Source organism: Rhinoderma darwinii, chromosome 5 (genome assembly GCF_050947455.1).
Source record: "Rhinoderma darwinii isolate aRhiDar2 chromosome 5, aRhiDar2.hap1, whole genome shotgun sequence".
In the NCBI taxonomy this organism is placed as follows: domain Eukaryota; kingdom Metazoa; phylum Chordata; class Amphibia; order Anura; family Rhinodermatidae; genus Rhinoderma; species Rhinoderma darwinii.
This window is the reverse complement of record NC_134691.1, coordinates 162347709-162358384: the sequence shown is the minus strand read 5'-3', so window position 1 is coordinate 162358384 and position 10676 is coordinate 162347709.

Below are 10676 nucleotides of genomic sequence, written 5' to 3'. Positions count from 1 at the left end.
TTATTTGGATTTTACTAAATAAAGATTGATGAGCATAAAATCGGAAAAGATTGCACTAAGATCCTCTTTTATTTTTAGAGAGATTGTATAATGTATGATTCAAACAACATCTGCCTCCCATAGCTACATCCATGGAAATTCTCAGATAGCTATAAGCATTATGTATTTCATGTAGCTCTGCCTCCCGTATATGTCATACCACAATGTGTGTTATTGTTTTATATAATCATTTTCATTTAGAGAGCTCTAGCTTATAAGTGTTTTATAAAACAGTGTGTGTAACATAGAAAAAGTGTTACAGAGATGTCCACAAAGGATGATAGCACACACAGGAGAGGAGCAATAAGGGGAGAACAGCGAAGGGATGAGGCATTATGGGATAAGTAATCAAACCCAGTCTGAACGATAACCATATCTACAAAGTTTTCCGTTTTGCAATACTTTCAGTACAAAAAAATTTGCTACAAATGTAATTTGGAAAACCAAAAATGAATGCATAAAAATAAAGTTCATAAACTTACTATAAAATTCACTCAGAATTATAAAATGATAATTACATCACAATAACCTGCAAAAGTACCCCAAGCTTAAAAAATCACAGACTCATTATTTAAAGGGCACATTACAGATTATTATGAATAATGGCCAAAAAAGTGATTTTAGAAATGGATGACAAAACACAGTCAACAACACTGAAATACCGTTGCAGAAGCAAGGAGTATTAATTTTCTACGAAACAGTTTATTCTTTTATGCATGAAAGCTCATAACTAAGATAAAACCAGATGACATGGCGTGTCACTGCAGAATACCATGGTAGCCATGCTGGTTAAGTGTTTTCAATTACGTATAAATCGGCAACAGTGTCTCCAGCAAACCACCCCCACATCATCAAGCACCCTCCCCCATGCTTCACGGTGGGAGTCACAGATACAGACATCATCTGTTCACCTTCTCTACATCTAACAAAGACCATCCAGTTAGGCGTCATGCACACGACCGTAGCCATGTGCACAGCTGTGATTTCAGGGTCGGCCGGCCACAGAGTGACAGCCGCGAGCTGCCCGCAAATCGCGGGCTCCGCACATGGCCGCGGCCATTATTTACAATGAGCCCGGACCACGGTCGTGTGCATGGCCCCATAGGAATGAATGGGGCCGCAATTCTCACGTGGATTTTCAGGGGAATTGCGGCCGCAAAAGCACGTTCGTGTGCATGGGGCCTTAGATTTATCAGACCAAACAATAATTTTGCTGGTATGTGTCTTTGGTTCTGAGCAAGTTTCTTATCACTTAGGGTATGTGCACACATAAAATCAAAAACGTCTGAAAATACGGAGCAGTTTTGAAGGGAAAACAGGTACTGATTTTTAGACGTTTTTTAAGCCACTCGCGATTTTCGCAGCGTTTTTTACGGCCGTTTTTGGAGCTGTTTTTCTATAGAGTCAATGAAAAACGTCTCCAAAAATCGTTCCAAGAAGTGAGAGGCACTTCTTTTTCGAGGGCGTCTTTTTATGTGCCGTTTTTGGAAAACGAAGTGTAAAAAAACGCCCCGTCGGAACAGAACGCCGTATTTCCCATTTAAATCAATGGGCAGATGTTTGGAGGCATTCTGCTTCCGTTTTTTCAGGAGTTTTTTGAGGCGTAAACGCCCCAAAATACGCCTGAAAACACTCCGTGTGAACATACCCTCATTTGCCCTCCTCAGTAGTGGTTTTGCTGCAGCAATTCTACCATTGAGCCCTGATTCACGCAGTCTCCTCTAAACAGTTGATGTTGACGTTTCTCTGCTGCTTGAACTCATTGAAGCATTCAATTGGACTTTAATCTGAGGAGGTGTTAACTTACTTTAGGCTGGTGACTTGAATATACTTGTCCTGTTCAGTAAAGGTAACTCTTGGTCTGTCCTATCCTGTGGCGATGCTCATTAGAACCGGTTTAATCATGGCACTTAAAGGACCAGTGTCACAGGGAAAAAATTTTTTAGATCAATTTGACTTTAGTGTGTTATTAAACTTCTTTTTATTTATTTGTGTGTTTGTGTTTTACTTTTTTTAATTTTTTCACTTTTTCTTCTCTATGGGGGCTGCCATTTTTTTTTTCATTTCTGTATGTGTCAATTAACAACACATACAGACATGGAATATGGCACATACAGTCCCATAGTGAATGCGAACGGGGCCCGTTCCATCGACTATGCTGTACGCCGTCTGTGTGGGAACGGCAACCAAGTTGAACTGTGCGACGTCCGGCGCCATTTTCCTGCGGACCGGAAGTCGCGGCCGGACAGTAAGATTACTACTTCCGGTCGTGGCTTCCGGACTTGTGCACTTGGAGCGGCGGTAGCAGACGGAGCGGACGGACCGGAGGGAGCGGCGGCGGCAGGAGCAGGTAAGTTAGGTCTGTGTATGTACGTGTTTTACTGTGTGTTTACTACTGTATGTTAACCTACTACACTGTGTGTTAGCTCAAAAAATGGCGACACACAGTGTAGGAGGTTTGACCGATCAATCCCCTCGTTTCTCCCGGCACTAGCCAGGATAAAGGAGGGGGGATTCTGAGAGCTCACTAGAGCGAGTGAGTTTTCTCAAATTTTGCAGCATAAAGCAATGTGGTTGCTTTACCACATGCAATGCTGCAATTTTGGGAATTGCTCCATCTAGTGACCAGCGCTGGGAAATATTATAAATTAGAATCTAATTTATAATATTTCCTGACTCGTGAAAAAAATTAAAAAAATTAGAATAATGTTTAATCACCTATACACTAATTGTTTAACTAAAAAAAAAAAAAGCGACACTTGCCCTTTAAGGTTTTTGCCACTGCACTTGAAGACATTTTCAAAGTTCTTGCAATTTTCCATATTGACTGACCTGTTTCCCTTAGGGTATGTGCACACGCTTACTAAAAAACGTCTGAAAATACAGAGCTGTTTTCAAGGGAAAACAGCTCCCAATTTTCAGACGTTTTTTAAGCCACTCACGGTTTTTGCAGCGTTTTTTACGCCCGTTTTTGGAGCTGTTTTTCTATAGAGTCAATGACAAACGGCTCCAAATAGAGCTCAAGAAGTGACATGCACTTGTTTATCAGGGGCGTTTTTTTTTACGCGGCCGTTATTCAAAACAGCCGCGTAAAAAAACGCCCCAACAGAACGCCGTTTTTCCCATTGAAATCAAGGGGCAGATGTTTGGAGGCGTTCTGCTTCCGATTTTTCGGCCATTTTTCGTCCGTTTACAGCCGAATATAAGCCGTATGCACATACCCTAAAAGCAATGATGGTTTGTCTTTTTTCTTCACTTAGTTGAGCTGTTCTAGGCATATTGTGGACTGCTATAAACACTAAAACCCCAAAAGAGCTATTTAAGGCCCACCCAACCTTGTTGACACTGCTAACTGGCATTAGGCAAGAATGAGAAAAGACATTCCCCAAATTTATTTTAAAAGGCCCACCCGGGTTCTTCTGATCTTTGTTGGAGGGGTTGTGGGCACAGAGGTACTCTCATACATATAATATGGTCTTGCCCTTGTCTTGCTCCTCTATGGTCATCGATCTTTCAACTGCTTTCCGGGTTGTGCAATAGGGTCATTTCGCTATCACCATCTTTAGCACTTCTTTTTCTCGGAATAAATGAGGTACCTATAGAAAATAGGGTACTTGTGGCTACTAAATTAGGGATAACTAGGTATTGGAAGAGTGTGAACCTTCCCTCTGTTGGGGAAATATATGACATGCTAAATACTACATGTGCTTACGATAAAATGATATCATATAAAGATCACAAATACCCGCAGTATGTGGAGACCTGGAAGAATTGGCATTTTTTTTCTCAAAATTGTGTATCCCCGTAATACAGGTTTGAAACCGATATATTTAAACCTGAAACTCTCTTTTTTTGGGGGTTTTCTGTACATATGTTTTTGCCCTATTTTCAGGGCCTTTTTGTGTGTGTTGACCACATGCAACATGTTTTAATGTATTTTCTCTCTCCGCATGGTTAGTACTTTGTATAAATGTGTGGGTGCTTAGAATGATTCTGAGTTGCCAATTTACGACACTATGCTAATTCTATGTACTAAGTATATTATGTGCTATAATGCGTTTTTGTACAACCATGTGTTTGTGGTTATTGTGTATTATATTTGTCATCTTGAAAAAAAAAATTCAATTAAAATATTGATGGTAAAAAAAAGGCCCACTAATGATGACTGAATAATTGAGGTTTCACATTTTCCACTTCTAAACCTCACTGAAGTTCATAATGAAATGGGTACATTAAAAATAAAAAATTAAGAACTTTCACCGTGCGGTAAAAATGACGTGTTCATTTAATTTGATGAGTTTAATACGATTACATCGGAAGTATTTTTTATGGTTAATCACTTTTACAATGAAAAAAACTATTTCTTAAAAATAATTTTTTAAAGGTGTAACCAGTTTCTTTTTTTCTGTCGATGGTGCAGAGTGAGGGTTTGTTTTTTCAGGGCGAACTGTAGTTTTGATTGGTATAACTTTAGGGTACATGTGACTTTTTGATCACTTTTCATTAAATTTTTTTGGGTAGCTAAGATGACCTTAAAATAGTTATACTGACGTTTTTAATTTGTACTTTTTTTTGCAGCATTCACCGTGTGGGTTAAATAACGTTATAAAAGAATAGGTCAGACTATTATGGATGCAGCAATACCCGTTATATTAATTTTTTTTTTTTTTTTTTACATTACTTTAGGTGAAAAATAAGAAAAGGGGAGTTTTTTTTTTACCTTTAGTACTTTTTTTGAACAATATAGAAATTATTTAAAAGTTTTTTACTCTATTTTTGTTATTAATCCCCTTGGGTGACATGCACTAGCTTGCACAATATACTGCAATATTCATGTATTATAAAAAAGTGATGCAAACAGAACCTAAGTATCGACGTCCAAGTCAAAGGAACTCTTCGGGGAATAAAGTCTGGTTATCTACTAAAAACATCTGTTTAAGAGTTTCATCTTATAAGTTTGCTGAACGCTTTATCAAGGCATTCTAGGTATTAAAGCAGATCAACCCGGTTACATTCCCCTTAAATTGTCTTCTTCGCTCCAAATATTGAATATTTGCTAAATTCTGTCAACGCCCGTGATTAATCAGTCTGCATCTGCTCCTAGGTCTGATAGAGTAACTCGATCTGCTACCAAACAGGCTGGTAGGCTGAGGAGTGGGAGAACCTATCACAGCCTGGCCAGACGGAGCTAGCTCCCGCCCTCGGTCTATTTATACCTTCATTTCCTGCTTTTCCTTTGCCTGTGATTCTGTCCTGTTTCCTGGCTCTGCTATTCCTGCTTGTACTATTGACCTCTGCTTCAATTTGACCCTGGCTTTACTGACTACTCTCTTGCTCTGCGTTTGGTACCTCGTACACTCCTGGTTTGACACGGCTCGTTCACTACTCTTGTTGCTCACGGTGTTGCCGTGGGTAACTGCCCCATTTCCCTTAGCTTCTGTGTACCCTCGTCTGTTTGTCTGTCGTGCACTCATTGAGCGTAGGGACCGTCGCCCAGTTGTACGCCGTCGCTTAGGACAGGCCGTGCAAGTAGGCAGGGACTGAGTGGCAGGTAGATTAGGGCTCACCTGTCTGTCTCCCTACCCTGACATTACATAATCACAGGCCCATATACCTTTTCTACCCTGGTCCCTGACACACTATGGACCCCCTTGAGGCCCTGGCTCAGCAAATGCAGGGTCTCTCCCTACAGGTCCAAGACCTGGCTCAGAGGTGCAACGAGCGTGATGCCACCCTGGTAGTGCCCTCCACCTCACCTCTTGAACCCCACCTCAAGTTGCCTGACCGGTTCTCAGGGGACCGGAAGACTTTTTTCTACTTTCAGGAGAGTTGTAGGCTCTATTTCCGTCTAAGGCCCCACTCCTCAGGTTCTGAGAGCCAGCGAGTGGGTATAATTATGTCCCGGCTCCAGGACGGCCCCAAAGAATGGGCCTTCTCCTTGGCTTCTGATGCCCCTGAACTTTCCTCTGTTGACTTTTTTTTTCTGCTCTCGGGCTCATCTATAACGAGACTGAAAAGACTGCCTTTGCCGAGAGTCAGCTGGTGACCTTACGTCAGGGTAAGAGACCTGTTGAGGAGTACTGTTCTGACTTTAGGAAGTGATGTGTAGCTTCTCGGTGGAATGACCCTGCCTTGAGGTGCCAGTTTAGATTGGGTCTGTCGAACGCCCTGAAAGACCTGTTAGTTAGCTATCCCTCTTCTGACTCTCTAGATCAGGTTATGACTTTAGCCGATACGTCTGGACCGACGTCTCAGGGAACGACGACTTGAACATTTTTGTGCCTTCTCCTCTGGCTCCCCTATGATGGCTCCCGAGGTTCCGTTGCTTCGTTCTTCCACGAAAACTCGGATGAACCAATGCAACTCGGGGCCTCCGTGTCTCCCCAACAACGTAGAGAGCTCCACAGGAAGAAAGGTCTCTGCTTCTACTGTGGGGATGACAAGCATCAAGTGAATGACTGTCCTAGGCGTAAGAATACTCCTGCCGGAAAACTAAGTGACCATCGGGGAGGTCGCTTGGGCGCACATGTATTTCCCGTAGATATGAAACCTAAAAAGATCTTGCTTCCCTTTCAGGTCTCTTTTGAGGGTAGGTCTGCCACCGTCAGTGCCTTCGTAGATTCAGGGTCTTCTGGTAATATTATGTCTGTGGAATTTGCTATGTCACTAGCTATGCCATTGTTTGATTTGCCTAAACCTGTCCCGGTAGTGGGTATCGACTCCACTCCACTTGCTAATGGTTATTTTACACAGCATACTCCTGTTTTTGAACACATTGTTGGCTCCATTCATTTGGAGCAGTGCTCTGTACTGGTGATGCAGGGATTATCGTCCGATTTGGTTTCAGGCCTTCCCTGGTTGCAGATGCATAATCCCACGTTTAACTGGAATACTGGGGATCTTACCAAATGGGGTAATGAATGCATGACGTCCTGTTTTTCTGTTAATTCTATTTCTCTCCCTGAGGAGGTGAACACTCTACCTGAGTTTATCCAGGACTTCGCTGATGTTTTTTCTAAAAAGGCCACCGAAGTGTTACCTCCTCATAGAGAATACGATTGCGCAATCGATTTGGTACCAGGAGCTAAGCTCCCTAAGGGCAGGATTTTTAATCTCTCTTGTCCCGAACGTGAGGCCAAGAGAGAATATATCCAGGAAAGCCTGGCCAAGGGTTACATTCGCCCCTCTACTTCTCCGGTAGGTGCTGGCTTCTTCTTCGTAGGGAAGAAGGATGGTGGTCTTAGGCCGTGCATCGATTACCGAAACTTGAATAAGGTCACTGTAAGGAACCAGTATCCCCTTCCTTTGATTCCTGATCTCTTCAATCAGGTTTAGGGGGCCCAATGGTTCTCTAAGTTTGATCTTCGGGGGGCTTATAACCTTATCCGAATCAGAGAAGGGGATGAGTGGAAGACTGCGTTTAACACGCCCGAAGGTCATTTCGAATACCTCGTCATGCCCTTTGGGTTGTGAAATGCTCCCACGATCTTCCATAATTTCATAAATGAGATTTTAAGATACTACCTGGGGGTATTTCTTGTAGTGTACCTTGATGACATACTTGTGTTTTCCAAGGACTGGTCCTGCCACATTGAGCATGTCAGGAATGTGCTCCAGGCCCTTCGGGTAAACAAACTCTATGCTAAATACGAAAAATGTGTGTTTGGGGTGCAGGAGATACCATTTTTGGGTCAAATCCTCACTCCTAATGAATTCCGCATGGACCCTGCCAAGGTTCAGGCTGTGGCTGAATGGGTCCAACCTGCCTCCCTGAAGGCGTTACAGTGCTTCCTGGGGTTTGCTAATTATTACAGGAGATTTATTGCTAACTTCCCGGTCATCGCTAAGCCTCTTACAGATCTTACTCGCAAGGGTGCTGATCTCCTCCACTGGCCTCCGGAGGCGGTCCAGGCATTTGAGATCCTTAAGAAGTGCCCGTGATTAATCAGTCTGCATCTGCTTCTAGGTTTGATAGAGTGACTCGATCTGCTACCAATCAGGCTGGTAGGCTGAGGAGTGGGAGAACCTATCACAGCCTGGCCAGACGGAGCTAGCTCCTGTCTATTTATACCTTCATATCCTGCTTTTCCTTTGCCTGTGATTCTGTCCTGTTTCCTGGCTCTGCTGTTCCTGCTTGTACTATTGGCCTCTGCTTCAATTTGACCCTGGCTTTACTTACTACTCTCCTGCTCTGCATTTGGTACCTCGTACACTCCTGGTTTGACTCGGCTCGTTCACTACTCTTGTTGCTCACGGTGTTGCCGTGGGCAACTGCCCCATTTCCCTTAGCTTCTGTGTACCCTCGTCTGTTTGTCTGTCGTACACTCATTGAGCGTTGGGACCGTCGCCCAGTTGTACGCCGTTACCTAGGACGGGCCGTGCAAGTAGGCAGGGACTGAGTGGCGGGTAGATTAGGGCTCACCTGTCTGTCTCCCTACCCTGACATTACAATTTCTCTCTTGCATCCTCTGGTTTTCAATAAGTTTTCCTCTAAGATTCAGACACATTCTGTTCTTGTTATTCAATCATCTTCTGACTACAAGGTGTAGCAGATCCTAGATAGCAAGAAGGTTTGTGGGAGACTTTTTTAATTGATTGATTGGATAGGATATGGTCCGGAAGAAAGGTCTTGGAATCCTAAGAAGAATGTTAATGCTCCACTGCCCATAAAAAAATTCCATTTGAATCATCCCCTTGTAAGGTGGGGGCCCCAGATATTGTAGGGCCCCATGCAAGTTGTGTCGCAGAATAGATGGTATGAAAACAGAAGTGATGGCAAAACAAGTCTTTACTTTCAGACCGGTGGTAAACGTCATACACACGGACAGAGCAAACAATTACAACAACTCTTTAGAGTTGCCACTAAGAGGCACAGCATTACATGTAACAGTTCAGGCAGGCAGATGATAGCTGGCTTGCTTTGTATATGTCACAGACAGAGCGATGGTTTTCTCCTCCCTAATACATGGGTTTGTCCACAAAATGACTGCTACTTGCTTTCTCTATTCAGTCCTCGTAGCCCACAAAATGGCTGCTGCTACTTTTTGTAATCAGGCTTAGTAGGCCAATAAATTGCTATTCTCACCATTAGCTGAATGTAAGCTTGCTCCTGGCCCTCTCCCACCTACTGCTGACACATCCAGGCTCTTGACAATGGAAGGGCCTCTACCGCTCACTCTTCAGGACCTTTGCCACACAGACCCAACCATCAGTAGAGCTGTTCTCTTCTAAGGTGGGGGTGATTATGGTGAAATAGTATTCAGTTTATTTCCTTTACTTACAGTATATAGCACCAACATATTCCACATCACTGGACAAAGACTATCCTCACTCACTATTCCCAGTGTGGGAGGTACAGCACTTAGTTACAAATCAAAACAAGTGGAGCAGGCTGGCAACATAGCTGGCTTGTTGTTCTGTGTAACTGGCACAGTTAGGGCCAAAGGCACCCCTCTCTTGATGGAAGGGGGTCATCTGTTTAGGCCTAGTAGGACACAAGATGGTGGCTGCGTTTTCAAGGTTTGAGCCTATTATCCCTATATATTTTTTAAAAATGCCCTCAAAGTTGTACATAGCTTTTAAGACCTATTGTATGAGAACCAGCAATTTCTAAGTCATTTTCGTGTGGCTGAACACTGCACTTACTCTTCTCTTTTGACTACACCGAACGTTTCCTTTATGGTCCTCCTTTCACCACCTAAATAGCTATCTTTACAGTGTGGGCTACTACCCTAACTACCGCTTGCTCTCCTGGACTCTGATGCAGCTCAGGCCCCAGCACAGATACAGTCTAGCCTGATTCCCACCAGTCCTCGTATGACGCCTCAGTTCCAGCTCTCTTTCTCTCTGTCAGACTCAGCTCTCCTCTAGTCCGGTCTACCACAGAAACGCAAATGGCCAGAAGCTCATTACCTCAAAAGTCACCGCACTCTCTTATCTTCAGCTTACAGAGCACAGTTCAGGTCACTCATGCTCTTTCCCAACACTGAAATCCTGGGTCGCCATTAGGAATTTCTGGGCCCCATACAGGCAAGATGTCTGGGCCCCCTGCATTACCAGGGGTGGGCAATGGAAAGTGTGGCGCTCATGTTTGTATGTTATATGCGTTAACCAATTTTGGTGCTGATGTCAATTACAGTGAACGAAACCATGGAGCAGACAGTGACCAGTTAATGCCGTGTATATTTTGTTCAATTTATCCAAAACGTATCTGTAAAGGATCTGCCAGACACAGCTTCTGTGTCGACACCCGTGGGTAATCAGTCTGCACCTGCTCCTAAGTCTGAGAGAGTGACTCCATCTTCTACCAGTCAGGCTGGGAGGCTTAGGTGTGGGAGAGCCTATCACAGCCTTGCCAGACGGAGCTAGCTCCCGCCCTCTGTCTATTTATACCTTCACTTCCTGCTCCTCCAGTGCCTGTGATTCTGCCTGTTTCCTGGCTCTGCTGCTACTGCTTGAACTATTTGTCCTCTTCTTCATTTTGACCCTGGCTTACTGACTACTCTCCTGCTCTGCGTTTGGTACCTCGTACACTCCTGGTTTGACTCGGCTCGTTCACTACTCTCCTGCTCTGCGTTTGGTACCTCGTACACTCCTGGTTTGACTCGGCTCGTTCACTACTCTCGTTGCTCACGGTG